The sequence below is a fragment of the Antechinus flavipes genome, chromosome 4 (assembly GCF_016432865.1).
Source record: "Antechinus flavipes isolate AdamAnt ecotype Samford, QLD, Australia chromosome 4, AdamAnt_v2, whole genome shotgun sequence".
Classification (NCBI taxonomy): domain Eukaryota; kingdom Metazoa; phylum Chordata; class Mammalia; order Dasyuromorphia; family Dasyuridae; genus Antechinus; species Antechinus flavipes.
Window position 1 is genome coordinate 166,495,522 of NC_067401.1, and position 21,648 is coordinate 166,517,169.

Sequence of the window (21,648 nt, forward strand, 5' to 3'; positions counted from 1 at the left end):
ATTAAAACATATATATATGTATGTATTTGTAAAAGAAAAACATAGCTTGAAACAAGAGATTCCAAACTACCCTCTTCTTCTTTTTCTTCTTCTTCTTTTTTTTTTTTTGAAAAAAAAAAATAGAAACAACACTCAAAGTGGAGTTGGGAGAGCCTGAAGTATGAATCTTGCCTCCAGTACTTACATACTAGATAATTACAGGTATATTATTGCAGAAAGACACCTCTGAAGCTGATGAGCTTAGTCTTCTTTCATCACACAGACACAGGAAGGACTTATGACCTCTCTATAGTCACATGAGTAATAAGTATCAGATAAAGGTGGGATATGAAGCCAGATCTTCTGACTCCAAAGCCAGTGAACCTTTTCCAGTGTGTCACTTGAGCCTGATTCTTCAACATAAAATGGGGATAACAATACCTCACAGGATGCTACTGAGGACAAAATGAGATAATGTATTGAAGATTAAAAATTTTTTAAAAAATACTCTTGGAATATTATTAATGTCTATGAACTTAACCCAGAGAATTATAATCACATATAACCACTGTACACCTTTATTTCTTTAATTATAATAAACTCTCAATTCCTTATTTTTCATTTTTGTAACTGGGTATATACATCATTGCAGGCATATGCTAAGTCTATAGAATGGATGTTAGCTTCTGAAAAGGATGGATGAAGTCAGTGTCTTCCACAGAAAGTACAATCATGAATTAGAATTTTGTTATATTCTTAAGGAAGATCATCTATGGCCAGAAAAGACAGAAGGCAGAGTTGCTCAGTCTTTATTTTGCTTCCATTTTCTCTGCCAAGGAGAATGACTTCGCACAGGAAGGCAAAGCAAAAATGATTAACAGGGAATTGATATTCAAGATAAATAGGGAAATAGTAAGAAAATACCTAGTTGCTCTTGATGTATTCAAGTTAGTTGGCCAAAATGAACTACATCCTTGGATCCTGAAAGAATTGGCAGATGTCACTGCTGAGCCACTGTCAGGGATATCTGAAAATGTGAGAGGTGCCACAAGATTGGAATTGGGAAAATGTCCTATTGAAAAAAATTTAAGAAAACAGAATCTGCAAACTATAACCTAGTAAGCTTAACCTTAATTACTGAAAAAAATCTAAATGGTAAGATATAGATTAGATGATTAAAAAAATTTAGATTGATTTAGAACTGGATGAGTAACCAGAATTAATGATTTAGTATCAATGAGGCAGGAGATTTCCAGTAGAGAATTCAAGGGGTTCTGAACTTAACCTTGTGTTATTTACTACTCATAACAATGATCCAAATAAAGATATGGATAGAACACTCATCAGAACATTGATGAAAAGCCAGGAGGGATAGCTAACATATATGATAAAGATGTTGACATTGAAATGGGCTAAGTTTAATAAGTGGAAATTAAATAGAACTGAATTTAAAGTCTTACATAATAGTACAATAAATTAATTTCACAAATATCAGAAGGGGAAGATATGTTTAGAAGCAAGTGTTCTGAAAATGAGCTGGAGGTTTTAGCAGAATGAAAGCTCAATGTGAAAGCAGTGTGATGTGCCTGCCAATTAAGCAAATATGACTGAAGGCTCTTTTAAGAGGCCTTGATTCCAACCAGACCTCAACCATAGTATTGTGTTAAGTTCTAGGCCCAATGATATTAAAGACATTGATAAGCAGCAAATCCAGATTGAAAAAGGTCTTTGTACCTAAGATTGGGTGAACAAATTGGACATTTTTAGCCTGGAAGTGAGACAAGATAGCATTGTTCAAGTATCTGAATGATCTGATTGTCATATGGGGGAGAAATCAGTTTTGTTTTATTTGGTCCCAGAGGGTAGAATCAACAGGAATGGATGGAGCTGAAAGGAGGCAAATGTGGATTAGATTTCAAGAAAAAAAGTTCTTAAAAATTAGAACTGTCTAAAAGTGGTATGTATTCCCTTGAGAAATGGTTGAATTTTCTCTCTTTGCATGTCTTCAAGTAGATGGTCACTGATCACTTACATGTTACCTCATAGAATTCCTTTTATGACTTCACTTCTGACCACTCTCATGCTATTAGAATGTCCAGAAACCAAGTCCTGGAAGATATAATCCTTTCGACCCTGGATAAACTGCCCAATTGAGCGTGGCCTCAGTCATCTAGGACATCTAGCTAAGATTCTAATTACACCGCGCTCCTGAGCTATCTCCTCACTTACGTTCCATTGCATACACTTGCCTTTTCCTGTACCTTTCTAGTTATTGAACCATAAATAAGTTATTCCTAAAATGAATGCCACTCTATTCCTGCTATAGCTCTATTCATCATCCCTGTAACTTTCATAACCAAAATATCCTTCCCTGGCCACAATACCCTTTTGTCTTATTTCCCTCCTTAAAAGCAAGGAGTGTCTTTGTTTTTTATATTGATATTTTCAGCGCTTAGCACAGTGCTTGATAAAAAGTAATTGCTTAAAAATGACTTTTAATTAATTAACTGATTTATTCATTTCTTTAGGAGTTGAACTGCACATACATAAACACAGACACAGACATATAGACACAGACACACATAGAGTATTGCTTGACTTTCAATATTTTGGGGAGATGTTGGATGGTGAGAATTTAGAATTAAAAATAAAAAAAAGGTACCTTTCTGTTTACACACAAAGCCACATATATAGAACATGTATATACACATATGCATATATTACACATGTATGTACCTATGCTTGTGTATGCATGTGTGTGTGTGTGTGTGTATACATACACACATATCATAGTTTTTAAAAGTTATTTTTGGTTCCAAATTCTCTCCTTCCCTCTAACCCTACCCCAATCCACGAGAAGGCAAGCAATATATGATATTCATTATATGTGAAGTCATACAAAACATATTTCTATATTAGTCATGTTGGGAAAAAAAAGGTAAGAAAAAGTGAAAAAAATATGCTTCAGTTTGCACTCAGTGTTGATCAATTCTGTATCTGGAGGGGTATAGCATTTTCATCATGAGTCCTTTGGAATTGTCATGGATATTTATACTGATCAAAGTAGCGAAGTCTTTCACAGGTGTTTATCATTACAATATTTTTATTACTGTGTACAATGTTCTCTTGGTTTTGCTCATTTTACTTTGCATCAGTTCATTTAAGTCTTCCCAGGAAAAAAGATAAATATTTTGAAAAAATAAATCTTAGAAACCATCTGATCAAATTCCATTCTACAAATGAGGAAATGGGGCTACAGAAATTAAATGACTTGGTCAAGGTCACTATCTCTATCCTTTGTATTATGTTTATATTGGGTAGGGATTATATGTGAACAACTATGGTTGAACTGTTGTCCTTTTTACAATTTACATCGTTTCTTTGCAGGTGGCTACAATCTCAGTTCTCAAATTGACAGGTGCATGTCACTCTGTCCCTTTACTTTTGCTTTGTAATTGTCTTTGCTCCAAAATCACTACATTTGATTTTTTTGTTTACCAGGTTGTTCTGTTTGCTGCTGTTTGAACTCATTTTGCAAAAATGTTCAGCATTCCATGGCTAAGCTATACTTAAAAAAAAAAAAAAAAAGTTGTGTCAAAAACTCCATTGAGAAATTTATTGATTAAGAAATATCCCCAAGTGGAACATGGAGGCAGAGTGTGGATTTCTAACCACTGATTGTATTTTGTGACAATCTAGTGTTTATCCAAAAAGAAATGACAAATGACCAATAGTGGTACAAAAAACAAACCTGGATAAAAAGTATTAAAGCATGTGTAGGAGCTAGGATATTGAACTTTAATGGAAATCTGGTTTCTACAAGAATAAATTAGAGAAAGAGATCTAAAAGGCTGTTTCAACTAGGAAAGGGAGAGGGACATGATAAGAATTTTAAGTTATTGGATCAGCATTCCCTGATGGTCCCAAAGCTGGATTATGCAGAGCATGTCTCTCCCTGATAAGAGGGCAGAGCATCACAGATGGTACAGAAAATTCTGAGAGACTTAGTTTTTAGCTCTAAAGATAATGGAGTCAACATTTTTTTTTTTCCTGAGGGATGAGGGACATAATATTGTTTGGAAGATATATTCTAGATGGGAGGTAGTAGACTATGACAGAAGTCTGTGGTCAGAGATGAAGTGTCTGCCTGTTCTTGTCACTGACTGCCATGGAGGAAGGAGTGGGGGGAATAATTCTCCCAGGGTTATAATTCTAGGTAATCAAAAGGGATGGGGACAACTATTGGGGGAAGAGGAATGTAATAACATTCTCATTTGTCTTTTGTATTTGATGCTGTGGGACTGAGTATGTTGACAAAGTAAGACTGCCTATGAGGTATACCTTTCCTCACTACTTGGAGAACTGCAGGGTGGGATCTGGATGCGTTCTTCTTTTTTGGCTTTGCTAAACTGATAAAATATACTTTTACAACTGGAATAATAAACCTGTTCTATGCTTTCAGGATATGACTACTATTGGTCAAAGTCTAGTTTGAATCAGATGAAACAAGAAAAATAGGAGAACCAAAGGGGGAGGAAATAAGGAGAAGGAAAGAAAGGGGAAAGGAAACAGGAGAGGGGGAACATAGAGAAAGTAAGAAAACACATGAGAGAAACAGAAGACAGCAGACACAGAATCATTAGGGAGATGATGTTATTGAACAAGATGAAAAAACCCAATGAAATTATTTAACCACATATTTCTGTCCAACAGAATCTTTTAATCAAGCATTCTGGTTCCTCCTCCTCTCTACGCTATTTTTCTTTGAGCTTTCCAGTAAACAAAAATCTAGTTTCAGCTTTTGCTTAGCTTTCCTCTAACCAGAGCTCCCGGAGGTATGTGGGTGTTTGTAATAGTGTTACACGATTAGGATCATGACACTCCACAGATTTCTAACACCTTTTGGCTTCTACTCAGACAGAAACCAATTATTATTCTGAAGTCCCCTACTGAGACACATCAGTCGAAAGCCAATGAAATTCATATCCTTTAATTCTCATGCCTGGCTCAAAGAACAGTTTGGGGTTTAGGAAAAAGAGGAAAGCTGGCGTCTCCCCAGAGGATTTGTGGGGGAACATCAGTTCCCTATATGTTTGCTAAGGAAAATATGCTGCATAAGATGAATTTGTGAGTCACAGAAACCAATTCTCAGTTAGTTCTACCATTCTAATATTTGAAGAAGTTCAAAGGGCATGGAAGTAAGAGGTATGACTAAGGTACATGGATATTAGGAATGAAAAAGGCCCAGTTCCTCATATGTGCCAATGCCAAGATAGTTAAACATCAAGGTCTACAGAACTTTTCAAGATTGTTGCTGTTCATCCTCCTAGCGAGCAATGTTGTTTGTACTAAATGGAGAATGATTGAGTATGGTTCTAAATTCACTCAAAAGACATGTATTATTTTGTTCCTGAGAATTTAAATAAAAACAGGGATGAGTTTGCTAATTTGCTCATCATGGCTCTGTACAGTGCAAATATCTTCGAGGATTAACATTCTGTGTTTTTGTATGTCCATGCTATTGTTGACTGTATATCAGGCAACAGAGATAGTCAACTACAGGCATTTTTTTGAGGGCAGTAACCTGCATAATCATCATTTTCATTTGCTATTTGGTGAAAATGGTGATTTTAATGTAACAAAAAAAAATGCTTCACAAGTCACCAACCAACTACAATAGCAGGATTACAATAACAGAACTTTAATCATTCTTCAGAGAAGGATAATTGGACCCTTCAAAACAATATGTCAGGTTATAACCTGGAACTGAAATTAGTTCTTTTGACTCTCAGATCAGTGCTCTGATCTGAGAACATACTGATACAAAACAGGCACATTTCTGTCCCCAATACTGTAGCTGCTTCTATTTTCCCTCTTTTTCAAGCATTTCATCAGAATTAGAGGGAAACCCTGTAGGAAAAGTGGGGAGAAAGGAAGGCCATGTTGCTAAAGTTATTTTCTGACAGACTAAGGCAAACATTTGGCAGACTTTGCAGCCATTATTTGCAATTTGTATATTAGGCCAGAAGTGACTCACTCACAAGGACCTTTCATCACATTGCATATCAAACAGAAGGAGGACAAAACTTTTCTGGAATGTAAAATATTGCTGTTCTGCAGCAATTTGTTAATAGACCACTGAGCAATCACAATAGAACCTGCTCACTCTAAATGTATTTGATTTAATCACCAATAAATCAAGAGAACTCTGACTGTCTAAAACAAAATCAGTAATTCCTAAGAAAAATTAATATTGACATAATTGTGGAGTACATGCTACCAGATCCTTTGCAGGAGATGGCAAGAAGGTGATGCCAGACAAAAGAGTAGCAGTTCAGGGTGTGTGTGTGTGTGTGTGTGTGTGTGTAAGAGGGAGAGAAGAAGGGAGACAGAGGAAGGGAAAGACAAAGAGAGAGGAAGAGGGAAGGAGGGAAAGAGAGAAGGAGGGAGGGAGGGAGAGAGAAAGAGAGAGAGAGAGAAAAGTGTGTGTGTGTGTGTGTATGTGTGTGTGTGTGATGATATCCAATTTGCCTCATAAACATGAACAAGAATGTATTTCTATAAAAGAATGGTAAGTCAGCTGCTAGTGAACCACTGGCATGTGTGTATGTGTGTGTGTGTGATGATATCCAATTTGCCTCATAAACATGAACAAGAATGTATTTCTATAAAAGAATGGTAAGTCAGCTGCTAGTGAACCACTGGCACTGTTCAATATGAAATCATGAAGTAGTAGAGTAAATGAGCACCCCTTTCCTCTCAATTTCTCCTTGGATAGCATGAAAACAATATTCTAGCAGTTTCTCTCAAGCCTTCACCGAACTGTATGTACACTAAATAAGTTTTCATCAGAAATATTTTTTTGATGCAAAAATTTTTTTTTTTATTGACAGAACATATGCAACAATTTTTCAACAATGACCCTTATAATCACTTCTGTTCCAACTTTTCCCTTCTTTCCTTCCACCCCATCCCCTAGATGGCTGGCAGTCTCATACATGTTAAACATGTTAAAATATATCTTAAATACAATATATGTGTACATATCAGAAATATTTTTTTCTGTTTCCCCCTCCACCACCACCACTGGGCAAAAAAGAAATTGGGTCTGCTTTCTTTCTGAACTGTTCGAGAAAGAATCAAAGCCTGTATTTTTGGAATATAAAAATAGGGTGACATTAGTTGGGATAATTAATATGATGCTGAAAATTCATAACTAACTGAACTGTTATGAAACAGTCCTGACTTCCCTCAGTCTGTCACTGGCACCACCATTCACTTATCATTAAACCTGAGTCAATTTTGACTACTTTCTTTCAATCAACTCCTCTATTCAAGTAGAGATCTTCTAATTCTGCAAAACCTCTTGAATCTGAACATTACTTTTCATTCTCACAACCACATCAACTTAGGGCTTCTACTTTGAATAAGTTACTACTCTTGTCCTCCAAGTTTATTTCACTCCACTTTAGTCTTTCTATTTTTGCCAAATGAATCTTTATTATTTGATCTTGTCATTTTTATACTAAAAATTCAAGAATAAATTCATTTTTTAATTGGCTTTAACTTACACTAAGCCCTAACACATAATTTACCCCAGTCATACTTCTTTACTTGCTGTCCCCTGAATAATCTCCTTATTTTCCTCTTCAAGCCTTTGCTCCTGGATTACCTTCTTCTAAGAACCATCTTTTGAATTCTTCTGTATTTTAGAAGACTCAGTAAAATGTCATCACGTCTATGAAGCCTTTCCTGACATCCCTCCAGAATTAGAAAATAACTTTTCATTATTTTTGCAGATCAGGCTGTTTTTTCCCCCATCATAATTGCTTGTTTTCTCTCTTACTAGACTAAAGTGCTTGCCAAGAGGAAAGAGTTGTGTAGTATGAAAATAGCAACTCAGATTTCTATAGCACTTTAAAGTTGAAAAAGTCCCATTTCTCACAGTGACCTTTGGAGATCAGCTATGAGGAACAACTAGGTAGAGTAGTGAATAAAATGCTGATAGGACTCAGGAATACTGAAGTTCAAATCTTGCCTCAGATTCCTAGTGGGTGTGTGATCCTTAAATAGCAAGTCATTTAAGGTGTCAGCCTTAACTTCTTTATCTGTAAAATGGGGATAATAATAGCACCTACCTCATGGAACTGTTTTTAAGTTCAAATAATTTAATTGTCTAGAAAGTGCTTTAGAAAGTACTTGGCACAAAGTAAGTATTTAATATTGTTCCTTTTATCTTTTCCTTCCCTTATGAGATAAAAAGGGGTGTTTTAATCTTCATTTTATAGATGAGTAAACTGAGACTCTGAGAGGTTAAATGCCACTCACATAGTTTCTAAATTTTAGAGGTGGGCCTCAAACCTAAGTGTCTTGACCTTAAGTTTATCATGCTGGCTCTTAATGATTTTTATACTTCTCTCAGTTTGTGCACCAGTGCATGCGCCCATACACACCCACCCACACACTCACACACATGACTGACTTTGTACCCAGTAGGTCCTTAACAAATGTTTGCCAAAATTAAATTAAAATAGTCCATTGCGATTTTACGGTTCTGACATATCAGAACTTCATGAACTAATAACTTTCAAGTTTCCTAATGCATGTATCAGTTACATAAATTAGCTGGTGATAAGCCTATAAAAAACTTAACAAAAAATGGGAAATACTGAAGTACAGAGTTGTGGGGGAGGCATGAGCAAACAGGTCCATCCAGCCCAACCTGTAAATCAAGAAGAATCTCTTTCCCAACACATCCAAATAAATGGTTATCTAATCTTGGCTTGAAAATTTCCAGTGAGGGAAAAACCTTTAATTCCAGAAGCAGCCCATTTAATTTGGGGAATTGCTCCAGCCATTAGGAAGCCTTTCATATCATAAAGCTTGAGTTTGTTGCTTTTTGATTTCTGCTCATTTTTCCTAGTTGTCTTTAGTAACATAACCTATGTACAAGTTGTGATTGTTACTTTCTGAGCAGCTTTGTGTTTCTAGGAGTGCTCATCCTTTTGGTCATTAGAAGATGCAACTTTAAGAATTTTTGGAAAAATTTAAACATTTATTAAGAATTTCTGTGATCTGAACATCAAACTACTTTCAGGCTTGTTAAGTGTTTTGGGATTTTCTTTTATTTTCTGAGAGTACTTTTTTTTTTTTTTTTTAAATTACCAACTAACTTGTAGGCTGGATTGCCTAGTAGTACAGTGGATAAAGCACCAGGCCAGAAAGACTCATCTTGCCAAGTTCAAATCTAGCTACTTACTAGCTATGTGATCCTGGGCAAGTCACTTAGCCCTGTTTGCCTCAGTTTCCACATCTGTAAAATGAGCTGCAAAAGGATATGTCAAACTACTTCTGCCAAGAGAACTTCACCAAATGGATTCTCAAAGAATCAGATATGACTGAAATGACTGCGCAACCACAAACAAACAAGCATGTAAGTTCACTGAGCATAGGGACTTTGTATATTCCTCAATGTCTAGTTCAGTGTTTTGCAAATAACAAAGATTTAGTGTTTATTGAACTGAATCTAGATTATTTTTATTTTACATGAAGAGAAGCTTGATCAAAATAAGTTTATGATATTTCTATGCAATAAAATACATAGAGGTTTTTTATTTGTTTTGGTCAGCTTCCACATGAAAACAAAATTAGATTGATAAGTATCTTGATGAATAGTCAACTCATGGAAGTACAAACATATTTTTAAAGACAGAAAAAAAGCCTTGCATATTCCGTGCTTCATTTCTTAACTAGAAAAAAAGAAAAAAGAAAAATTGTAAAACCCCAAAGTACCCCAAAAGTTATCATTAATAGTGGAGACATAAGCACATTTTTAACTATAGCCAAAAAATCTAGGGCTGGCTAGATTTAAACTAAAGGTCAGAAACAGATTATTTTCTAAAATGTATCTAATTGAATTTAAAAGAAAAAAGTAATATATTCTTTTAGTTGTAAAGCTGACAAAGCATCAGTAGATTTTTTTTTCCCCAACCATGTTTTCCCTTCTATCATGGATACTAGATTTAATGGCAAAATTAGGACCTCTCAGTAGTGGGGATCAACATTGCCTTGAATGTAGGGAGTGGTAGGTTCTAGTCATATATGGTAAGACAAGATTTACTAGGGTCCTTTTACATAAGAGTTGGCTAATTTTTCCTAAAGAATTGCTACCTTGGCTAGGATAACTTTTTTTAAAGGTTCTACTTGCCACAGGCAAGGCTACTTTTCCTTAAAAGTTTTGAAATCCTCCTTGAAACTTAATTGGTCCAGGGGTCCTAAGTACAAAAGAAGGTACAAAAGTACTACATGAAGAGTGAGGCACAGCATCATCAGATTTGACAAGTGCACCAGGATGGCCAACAGATGGGCAGAGAAACTGTGCTCAATGAAATCAATGCTCTATCCTGACTTATCTTTTTCATGATAAATATATCACCTTTTAATATGACATAGTACTGAGTGTCTCATTTTGTTCCAGTCTTGAACATGTTGTCACTAGACTGTCTTGAAGTAGACTTGGCCAACAACATTACAGTTTGGTCACTGAATAGTTGTATTGGACAAGTCACTTAAATTCAAAAACAAACATTTAATAAAACACTTACTATGTGCCAGTCACTGTGCCTTAAGCTCTAGCTACACAGATAAAAATGAAAAAGGGAAACAACATGGCCACTATAAATATACATATGATATATACAAAATAAATAAGAAATATTTTTTTGGGGGGAGAAAAGAACATTACAAGAAAAAATGGAGGAATGAGAGTACTTAATACTTGGAGAGACCAATACAAATTTATTAAGGAACAACTGTGTGCTAGGTGTGTGAGGTCCTGTTCTGGGCAATGGAAATACAAAAACAAAAATGAAAAAATAGCTTTTATCTTCAAGGATTTTATGTTCTATTGTGGGAAACAGCAAAAAAGTTTATATGATAATTTGAGGAGAGAGCAAGCAGTGACAAGATTATCAGAAAAAGATTCATGAGGGATGTAGGAAGAATAGAGCCATGAAGGAAGCCATTTTATCCTTTTAAATTTCACTAGATTAATTGGTAAAATGAAGGGATTAGACTAGCTGATCTGTAACTACTAGATGGCTCAGTAGATAGAGCACTGGACCTGGAGTCACAAAGGTCTGAATTCAAATTCAGTCTCAAACACTGTGTGACCCTGAACAAGTCATTAAACCTCTGTTTGTCTCATCCACTGAAGGAAATGGCAGACCATTCCAGTATCTTTGCCAAGAAAACCTTATGGAAGTATGGTCCATGGGGTCACAAAGAGTGGCACATAACTGAGCAACAACAGCTACTTTCCAGCTCTGACCTTTTTTAAAGAAGATCAGAAGAGATTTTCATGAAATGCTAAAAGGTCACAGATGTGTCATTTTGAACTGACTAGCACTTAGTATATTTAACATTAAATTAGCATTTTGGTGTCTCCTCCCTTTTAAAAAAGAGATAGCTTTTTGATAATAGCAACAACAAATTGTTCTCAAAATTATTGCTGGGACAGGGACATACAGTACAAAAAATGTGCTTCATAACTGGAAGAAAAAAGAAAAAAGGTGTCCTGTCTTTTACTAACAAAAAGAGGACCCTTGTGCTTTTTTCCTTGTAGCACAAAGAATCACAGAATTGTGCCAACTAATTCAAATCCCCTTTATTACTTTAGTGCTCTGAAAACAGTTTTTCACTAAGAAAGAATGCACCAGCTCCAGAGGCAATTTCATTTGGGGAAATTTCTGATTTTTGAGGAGTTCTTCCTTATATTCAGGGCAAATTTTTCTCTGCAACTTCTTATCCACTCCTCCTAGTTCTGCTCCATGGTATGTAATCTATATGGTAAGCTGAGATGGCCTGTATTTGAATCTAGTTGACACTTGTGCTTCTAAAGATGAGTTTGTAAATAGATGTTTTGTTGAATAAATTTGTCCCTTTTTTAGTGCTGTTGGCATGGATTTATCTCTCTACGAGAAATTCTAAACTATCAGCTTAGAGATCCCCAACCTGGGAATAGCTATCTGGGCACACTAGAAATTTGTCATGGGAGAACAGTACAGGGAATATTTGATAAATGACCATATTATCCAACTGCAATATTCCCAAAGTAGTAAAAGTAGTAAAACATTCTGTAGAGGGAAAAGGAAGAAGTGCATCTAAAAAATTGGAAAGATATAGTTGAAAGAATAAACTCTACTGACCAAAATCAGATGAATGTGGGATTTAAAATGAAACCCTTTTTATATTGAGTTAGGACAAAAAAAATCAGCAACAACCCAGTAAAAGTTTAACCAACCAGAAACTATGAACTGACTTCCAATTGATGAAATTACAATACTTTTAATGTACTTTTGGAGAAACATCTCATTATTACTAATGTGCTCAGAGGTTCTAATTCTATTTATAACAACTTATCTTTGTGAATCAGGATTATTGATCTTATTCTCAAATCCAAAGAAACAACTGCAGGTTGAACATGATATGCAGGAATCTCCCCCCAAAAATTAAGAGTAAAATTGCTTGTTTACAAGAAACAGAATCAAAGGTCTCACTATTATTGGACTGTGTTCTAATAAACATTTTAAAAATTTAAGATACAAAAAATGTTATATACAGAATAATTTTCTTCTTGAAAAATTAATCCTTTTATTTTATCTCATGTACTGCTGCATATTCTTTTCATATTTCTTAAGAATTATGAAAAGGTTTGCTGAAAACTAAGAAGTCTAGGAATTAAAAAATGCTAGCCTCTATCCTAGATAAATTGAGTTTCATCTTGTGAATATGTACTTGTGCTTATCTCATCAAGCTACAGTTGTCTTGTGAGGTAGTGACTGAAAGCTAGCTCATCTAGGCTTACCATAGATGAATTATATTAGAACAAATCTAGTCCTTATTCCCTAATAAAGCAGGAATTGGTAGATGAATACTAGGGACACATTTATCTCCCAATCCAAAAGCCTAATCAGGCTCAATAGCCAGACCATTTAGCATGTACATAACAAAGGTAACCTGTCTTTATTTTGCACAGGGCTTTGATTATCAGAAATAATACATTAGGTTGCAGTAGAGATCTCTGTAGATAATTCTTGATCCTCTATGATAAAGTGGGATGTATGTGGGTATAGATTTCTTCTCAAGCTGCCAGCTAATGTATGCTTAAGAAACGCATCAAATTTCAGCCCAACTAGAATATATTTCAGGAAGGCAAATCTGCTTAAAAACTTACTTAAAAACAAACAAACAAAATGTGATTCATGCTTAATTTTTAGATTATCAATACCAGTGGACTGCAGGGCTTTAAGAGAGTCCATCAATAACTGTTACTTGAAAAAAATATAGACACTTTGGGGCTATAATTTTAATGAGAAGTGAAAATTAATTAGCAATATTTTTTTTTTCCTCTTCATATTTACCCATTAGTTGCAAGTGCCTAGGTAAAAGGTGAGACAAAACGTTAGTCATATTAAAGCTAATCACGTTTAGCTTTCAAAACATCAAAGTTAAAAAATTGTCTTCCCATCCATAATACTTAAGATGGTTCAGGAGCCCTCTGTCTTTTTTCTGTTATAATTTAGGCAATATTGGTTCTCATCAAGCAGAATTTTACTTCCCCCTTTTTAAGAGGAATTAATCTACTTGTAATTGAAGAAAGATTCTCTTTTCAGTTGCTAGCTCTAAATCTTTAACTCTAAAGTTACCCAAAGATCAACATAATGTGGGGTGGGAGAGATAGTGCTGACCTTGGGACTGAATAGCCATTATCTATACAGTTGACTCAGAGATTTCATTGGGCTTGTTTTAAAACAATTCATTAAGAAAATGGAAAACATTACTGAAAAGACCTGCTCCTCTTACTGAGCAAAAGGAATCTGATAAAAGAGAATTTAAAAATTTTGCTAAAGACTATGACATTTGGATTTTTTCTCAATAAAAAATCATTTACTGATAGTTGAGAGAAGCATAGGAAAAAGAAACAATGATTGATTCAAATAAAATTTGAATGACTGAATTTTGAATCTGGATATAACAGATGGAAGTATACATAATGTAAATTTTAAACTGACAAAGGGAAAACTAAAAGGAATTCAGTTTGCAGATTCTAAGAAAAGTTATCTGATTGTACAAATACAAGTATATAACATTTATTTTCAGATTGCAGCTGGGGATATTGTTGGGGAAAATGAAAGTTTTTTTTTTCTTCTAATTTTAGGAAGGAACTTTAAATTGGGTAAAAATAGTATGATATGAAAGGATTCATGACACAGACATTTCTTTTTTTCCTGGGTTTCTATTCCAAGGAGACTGGAGTAAGAGGTCTTCTAGTAAAGTCCAACCACCTCCTGCTTTGTCTTGCAGGGATGTCTGTAATGGACTGAAGTTCTTGAAGCTCTCATTACACTGAGGTCCCAAGCACTTGAGGCTAATTAGCATTTGGAAAATACTCTATTAATATATGTTTGGAGAAAGAATGGCCCTCCCCACTCTACAAGTTTGATGTGTTGTATAGGAGATTGCGTAGAGGATTTGGGGGGTGGAGTGTGAGAGCCAGAGTAACTGCTGGCCGGATTCTTGTCGAGATTGCTCTCACTTTGTATCGCCATTCCCCTTCACCTCTTCAAAGAATAAAGATCAGGGATTTTCCCTTATCCTGACTTACTGACTCCAGATGATTTAAAAATACAAGATCATCATATTTGATGTCCATCGTGGAACCAAGCATCCTACTTTCACTGAAGAAGTCTCTGGTGACCAGAAAATTAGGTGAGTATTTTAAAAGACAAACAGGGAACTTACTTTGTTAAAGGCTAAACTAGTAACCTTTTCTGGCTGAAATGGGGCAGATGTTAGGAAAAGATTCTCCTCCATCCCCACCCCCAATCCCACCCTGAAGGGGCGCTATAGAAAGCATGCTTAAGTTGATTGAGGGACAAGGCTTAATTATAACTTGGGAACAGATCGCTAGACTTCTGGGTACATTAAAATGCACTTCCCCTTGGTTCTTAGAGGAAGAGCAAATCTCTCCAGATAAATGGAGATTAATAGGACAACAACTCTTGAATATTACAACAAAAAAGGTCGTCGTTCAATTTCCATCGAAGCATTCTATGTATACAAAATAATATAGTTGGCTTTAAAGAATCCTGCAAGTTATAGAAAAAAGAAAAGTTCTATGAATAGCCAGATGAGGAGTGGGGAAAATGAGGAAGACAATGAACAGATTAATGACCATATCCCCACAGGACACAGAGATTTAAGTGAGGCTCAAGGTTGTGGTGACTTTCCATCCCAAAAGGCAGCTTCAATACAGCCTATGGAGCAGATAATTGACTCTCCTTCATCAACACCACCTTCTGGGATGGAGGGAGGAGGAGTAGTGGGAGAGATACCACCAGCATTTCCCCCCCAGCAAGCACCCCCTATGAGTAGATTGCAAAAGGAACTACACAAAGCCGCAGAAGAAGGGAAAGATGTAAGTGAGTTACAACCACACATTTTTCCTTTCTTCAGGTCAAAAAAGTAGAAAATATGCTCCTTTTGATATAGAAATTCTCAAAGACCTGAAAAAAGCTTGCACTCTTTATGGGGCTATATCGGCTTATGTTAAGATGTTATTACAGAATTTGGCTTATGAAATCTTAACCCCTAATGACTGGAAATCTATAGCAAGGGTATGCTTAGAACCTGGCCAAAATTTGTTGTGGCTTTCTGAATATAGCGAGCTCTGTAAGATACAAGCCCAACAAAATAGTCAAAGTGGAGTTCATGCTGCAATCACCAATGACCTACTAACAGGTATAGGTTCCTATGCAGACGTCGCAGTACAGATTAATTATTCCATAGCAGCATATGAGCAAATTGCTGCTGCTGCTATCAAAGCATGGGCTTTTCTCCCCAGTAAAAACGACAAGATTGAGGTCTTCACAAAAATAACACAAGGACCAAATGAACCCTTTGCTGATTTTGCAGCAGGGACGTTTGCAGACAGCTATCACACAAACTAATGGTGAAAATGCAGTAACAGACATTTTGATAAGACAACTTGCTAAGGAAAATGCTAATGAGGTTTGTAGAAGAATTATACTAGGACAGCACAAGGATGCTCCTTTAGAGATCATAAGACGCAATGCCACAGTGGGCACAAATGCCTTTTATAGCCAGGCTATGATGCAAACTTCTTAAGATCCCAATATGGAAAGATAGGGTCCCTTTTGGCAAGGGACTTCCAGGGATACTTGTTAATGCTTTCAGTATGGAAAAGTAGGGCATCTGAAAGCTCAATGTTGATATAGAGATAGAATGGGAAAACAAGGTGGGAGAACAAGACCCAATACCCCATGTCCAAAATACAACAGAGGCTTCCACTGGGCCTCAGAATGTAGACAGATTCAGGAAAATGGGATGAGGGATCCAGCCCCAGGGTCCAAGGCAAAAAACACTTGGGGCACAATGGTAGCCGATGGTGTACCCAGAGAGTGCCTAGAAGTCCAGTACCCAGACATGACCAATCAGCCAGGAAGCCATATGATGGGAGAAGGGGATTACACAATCAATCAGCCAGGAAGCAACCCGATAGAGCTGTATGCAGCTGGGACAACTGAGATATCCCCTGGAGAAGTGAAATCTGTTCCTTTCCAGCCTATGGATCCCTTGCCTCCAGGCACAGTAGGCTTGACCATTTCATCTCCCAAGAGTACATACAAAATAATGTCCATGCACACACTGATATGGGAAACTCGGGAATGTGTAGATAATATCCCAGTCACTAATACAGGTAGACAATGTGTGACTTTTCAACCAGGAGAAGTAGTAGCATCAGGTTTACTGATATAGACTTCTAATAATCAATCTGGTGATAGTCACTCAGATTCTGACTCCAAGCCACAAAATCCAAGAATATACTGGACAGCAGCTGTGACAGCTGACCAATCTATGCTTACGATCTATATAAATGGCCCACCATTGGAAGGATTGGTAGACACTGGTGTGGATCGTGCAGTCATTAGAGGTGCCAACTGGCCCAGTCACTGGCCAAAGATTAAAGCAGACACCTACATGTCTGGAGTAGGGGGATCAATAGCAGCTGAAGTTAGTCCTGCCCCTATGAGATGGACTTTTGAAGGCAAAACAGGAGTTTTTACTCCTTTTATAGTTGAAAAAATCCCCATCAATCTGTGGGGAAGAGACGCTTTACAACAATTAGGGTTAAAAATGAGTACTTTGGTTTTTTAGACAAGGCTGCTGTTGAAGGCCTGCTAACACTTTCACCTGTTCCTATCCAATGGAAAACTGATATACCAGTGTGGATAGAACAGTGGCCCTTAGGTAGCAATAAAATTCAGGCTTTATTAGATATAATACAGGAGCAATTTGACCAAGGACACTTACAACCTTCTCTAAGTCCTTGGAATTCCCCAGTATTTGCTGTAAAAAAGAAATCTGGAAAATGGAGGATGCTGACTGATTTAAGAAAAATAAATGAACAGATGGAAATTATGAGAACTCTTCAGTCTGGGCTTCCATTTCCTACTCAATTGCCTAGAGAATGGCCTCTTTGGATTATAGACATTAAGGATTGTTTCTATTCTATCCCTCTGGATAAGGAGGATATGAAAAGATTTGCCTTTTCAGTGCCCAGTGTTAACTTAGCTGAGTCTTATAAAAGATATGAATGGACAGTTTTGCCACAGGGAATGAAAACCAGCCCTAGTATGTGTCAAATGTATGTTGCTGCTGCTCTTACTCCAGTAAGAAAAGCATTTCTAAAAGTTATATTATTACATTACATGGATGATATAATGGGATGCAAACCTGAGGAATAAATATTAGAAGCAGGTCTACAAAAGACCATGGAAACACTAAGGAATTACAAATTGCATATAGCTCCAGAAAAAATTCAAAGACATGCTCCTTTTAAATATTTAGGATATGAAATATACCCTAAGGTGCTTATAGTACAAAAACTTTCCTTTAGAACAGAGAAGCTAAACACCTTAAATGACTTTCAGAAATTGATAGGAGATATCCAATGGATGTGTCCAGTGTTAGGCTTGACTACCTATCAATTACAACCATTATATGACATTTTAAGGGGAAACAGTGCTTTAAATTTACCACGCCAGCTTACAAAAGTAGCTCAAGAGGCTTTGAGAGAAGTTGAAATGGCTTTATCCAATGTGGTTGAAAGAGTCAAAAAACCCTTGGAAATATCAGTTTTTGCTACACAAGAGGCACCCACAGCAGTCCTTCATTAAGGAGATAGTGTGATAGAGTGGGTGAACCTCCCAACACAACCAGAACAAAGCCTTACCCAGTGTTTATGGCTAGAATTTTATTAAAGGTCATTAAGTGAATAGTACAATTATCTGGAATAAGACCTGACAAGATATACACCTTTAATACTAATGAACAAATTAACGTATGCTGTGAAACCATCCCAGAGTGGCAAATTTCATTAGCCATGGCTCCAAATTTTACACATGGGTCTCCATTAAAGATAACCAGACTATTACATAATTGGAGATGGATTCTTGAAGAAAAGGTTTCTAAAATTCCTTTTAAAGGACCAACTATCTTTACAGATACATCCAAATATAATATTTGCGCTGTATACTCCCATGACTTAACTATAAAGAGAGTAGTCAGAACTCCTTTTCAGTCCACTCAGCAGAATGAATTGTATGCAATCATTCTAGCTCTTTCTTATTATCCAGGAGATATAAATATAATATCTGATTTGGCCTATTCAGTAGGTGTGGTACAAAGTATTGCCACAGCCCAAATAAAATTTGTAGCTTCTAATATATATCAGCTCTTTAAGAAACTTCAAGAGCAAGTGAGAAAGCATCCAGGTACAATTTATATCTTGCATGTCCACTCTCATAGTGGACTTCCAAGTCCTATTTTTGATGGAAATTCAAAGGCAGATTGCCTTCTAACTATGTTGGTTAATACTCCTTTATTTCAAGAACCCCAGGAATCTCATTCTAAATATCATCAGGCTGCTTGAGCTTTATGTTTATAATTTGCAATAACAAGAGAGGAAGCTAGGAGCATAGTAAAAGCCTGTACAGCTTGCCTTCCTTTCCATGCTCCTATACTGCCTCCAGGGAAGAACCCTAGTGGTTTAAGACCCAATGAAATCTGGCAAATGGATGTAACCCATTATAAATCTTTTGGTTGCCTGTCTTTTATCCACGTTGTGGTAGACACTTTTTCAGGATTCACCTTTGCAATACCAGCAGCAAAAGAGACAGCCTGAGCGGTCACTGAGTTCCTTATTCAAGCATTTGTAATTATGGGTGTGCCACAAGCAATAAAAACAGATAATGGGCCTGCATATACTTCTAAACATTTTGTACACTTTTGTGCACAGTATCAGATTTTGTACACCACTGGCATACCTTTTAATCCTCAAGGACAGGCAACAGTAGAGAGGAGACATTAAGACGCTCCTCCAAAAACAAAAGAAAGGGGGAGCCACAAGTAACCCTAGAGAACTTCTAAATCTAGCCCTTTATACTATTAACTTGTTCATTTTTGACAAAGATGCACTGGCTCCGGCAGACAGGTTTTATAACCCACCGGAAGGGCAGCGTCCAGTGTGAGTGGCTCCACTATCTTTAGATAATCACCAGGAGATGTGGAGAGACCCAGAAAGTGGTGAATGGAAGGGACCAGACAGGTTAACTGCTTGGGAGAGAGTGTTTGCTTGTATTTTTACAGGTGGAGAAGGAATCAGATGGGTGCCAAGGAGCTGTATTCACCTTGTCCATCGCAGAGAGACGGAGCAGACCCTTGAAACGAAGGAGAAGAAACATCGGGTGGTTTCGTTGCTAATTGTGTCCACCACTGAAAGAGCATGGCAGTTATGGCATTTGACTCATGGACATAGAAAATTGTTGACTTGAAAACCCTCAGGAATCACTGGATTCTCTGAGACATCATAAGATTGTTGTAGGACTTGAAAACCCTCAGGAATCATTGGATTCTCTGAGACATAAGACTGTTGTAGAACTTGAAAGCCTTCAGGAATCACTGGATTTTTCTGCTACAGGACTTCAAAATCTGCTGGAATCATTGGATTCCCTAACACATAAAAAGACTGTTGCAGGACTTCAAAAACTTGGGGGGGATCATTGGATTCCCTGACATGTGAAGCAAAGGACAATAGATTGGTTTTGGACTATCTCTTGGCTGCTGAAGAAAGTGTATGTGTGACTGTTGTTTACATACACTCCTTCTAGGACTTCTGGAAATATTTTACAACACCATGTTGATTTATATTGTTTGTTATACCGCTACTTGCATGTACAAATTCATGTTTGTTACACCACACAGAGCCTGCACTGGTTGTGGGGAGAGTCATCACTAATGCTACGTTATTGCTATGTGCTTGTGTAATACCTCCCATGCTGATGGGTTTGTGCATACCTATTTCTAATAAGACCCTTCAGCCCAGAAACCCACTAGCAATCCCCACTTCCCTTTGGTGCTTTTCATCTCCCTTCCTGAAATGTCAGGGAGGGCGTGATCATCTCCTTTTTAGTGCTTTCACCTCCCTTCCTGAAAAGTCAAGGGGGCGTAATCACCTCCTTTTTGGTGTTTTCATCTCCTTTCCTGAGAAGTCAGGGAGGGTGTGATCACCTCCCCTTGGGGGCTCTCACCTTCCTGAGAGGTCAGGGATGGTTGTGTTCTAAAACAAAAGAAAGCAGAGATGTATGGGCTGAAGCTCTTGAAGCTCTTGTTGCACTGAGGTCCCAAGCACTTGAGGCTAATTAGCAACTGGACAATACTCTATTAATATATGCTTGGAGAAAGAATGGCCCCGCCTACTCTCTGTGCAAGTTTGATGTGTTGTACAGGAGATTGTGTAGAGGATTTGGGGGGGGTGGAGTGTGAGAGCCAGAGGCACTGCTGGCTGGGTTCTTGTTGCGATTGCTCTCACTTCGTATGGCCATTCCCCTTCACCTCTGCAAAGAATAAAGATAAAGGATTTTCCCTTATCCTGACTTCCTGACTCTGGCTGATTTTAAAATATGCGGTCATCACAGATGTCAACAATCAGAGTTTGTCACATCCATTTCTGAATTTCTGAAGGAATTATTATGGCAGGAAAAATCTCCTATTACGATTACTGCAAAATTAGAACAGAGTGAAAGACAATCTGGAAGGATAACCAAATGCTTTAGAAATTGGTCCCAAAGAAGATGTTCTCCAAAAAATTGGCAAAGTTTAATGGCCCCAATAGGGTCTAAGTGGACTGGCCTAAGGCTACTCAGTGCTACTTTCATAAGTGATGAAGACAAAGCATTTGACATCAGCAAGAACAAGAATGGCAAGATTGTGCATTTAGATAAGGCCAGAAGGTAAAAATAATGACACTCTACTCCCAGTGTAGAATATGCATGTATCCCATAACTAAGAAATAAATGTTAAATCATGCTGGACACAATAGTATCAGCGTTAAATGCATTAATTATTTTTTTTCACTTGAACACCACTCCCACTCTCCCATTCAGGAATGTAGCATTAGGACTCCCATTGCTTCTCCCTTCCTGACCCCACAGAAATTGATCATGGCCCTCCCTGATGAACAGGCAGAATGGCCAAGCTAAGAGGGAAATGGGAAACAGATCTAAGCTGGTACTTTGAGCATGGGAT

At 37.0% G+C, this 21,648-nt stretch overlaps 1 protein-coding gene across 3 annotated transcripts in view; it reads right to left on the minus strand.

Annotated features, from left to right (window-relative positions):
- Positions 1 to 21,648, minus strand: part of RPTOR (regulatory associated protein of MTOR complex 1) — a 551,396-nt gene that overhangs the window by 73,674 nt on the left and 456,074 nt on the right. The gene's annotated exons all lie outside the window — the stretch shown is intronic.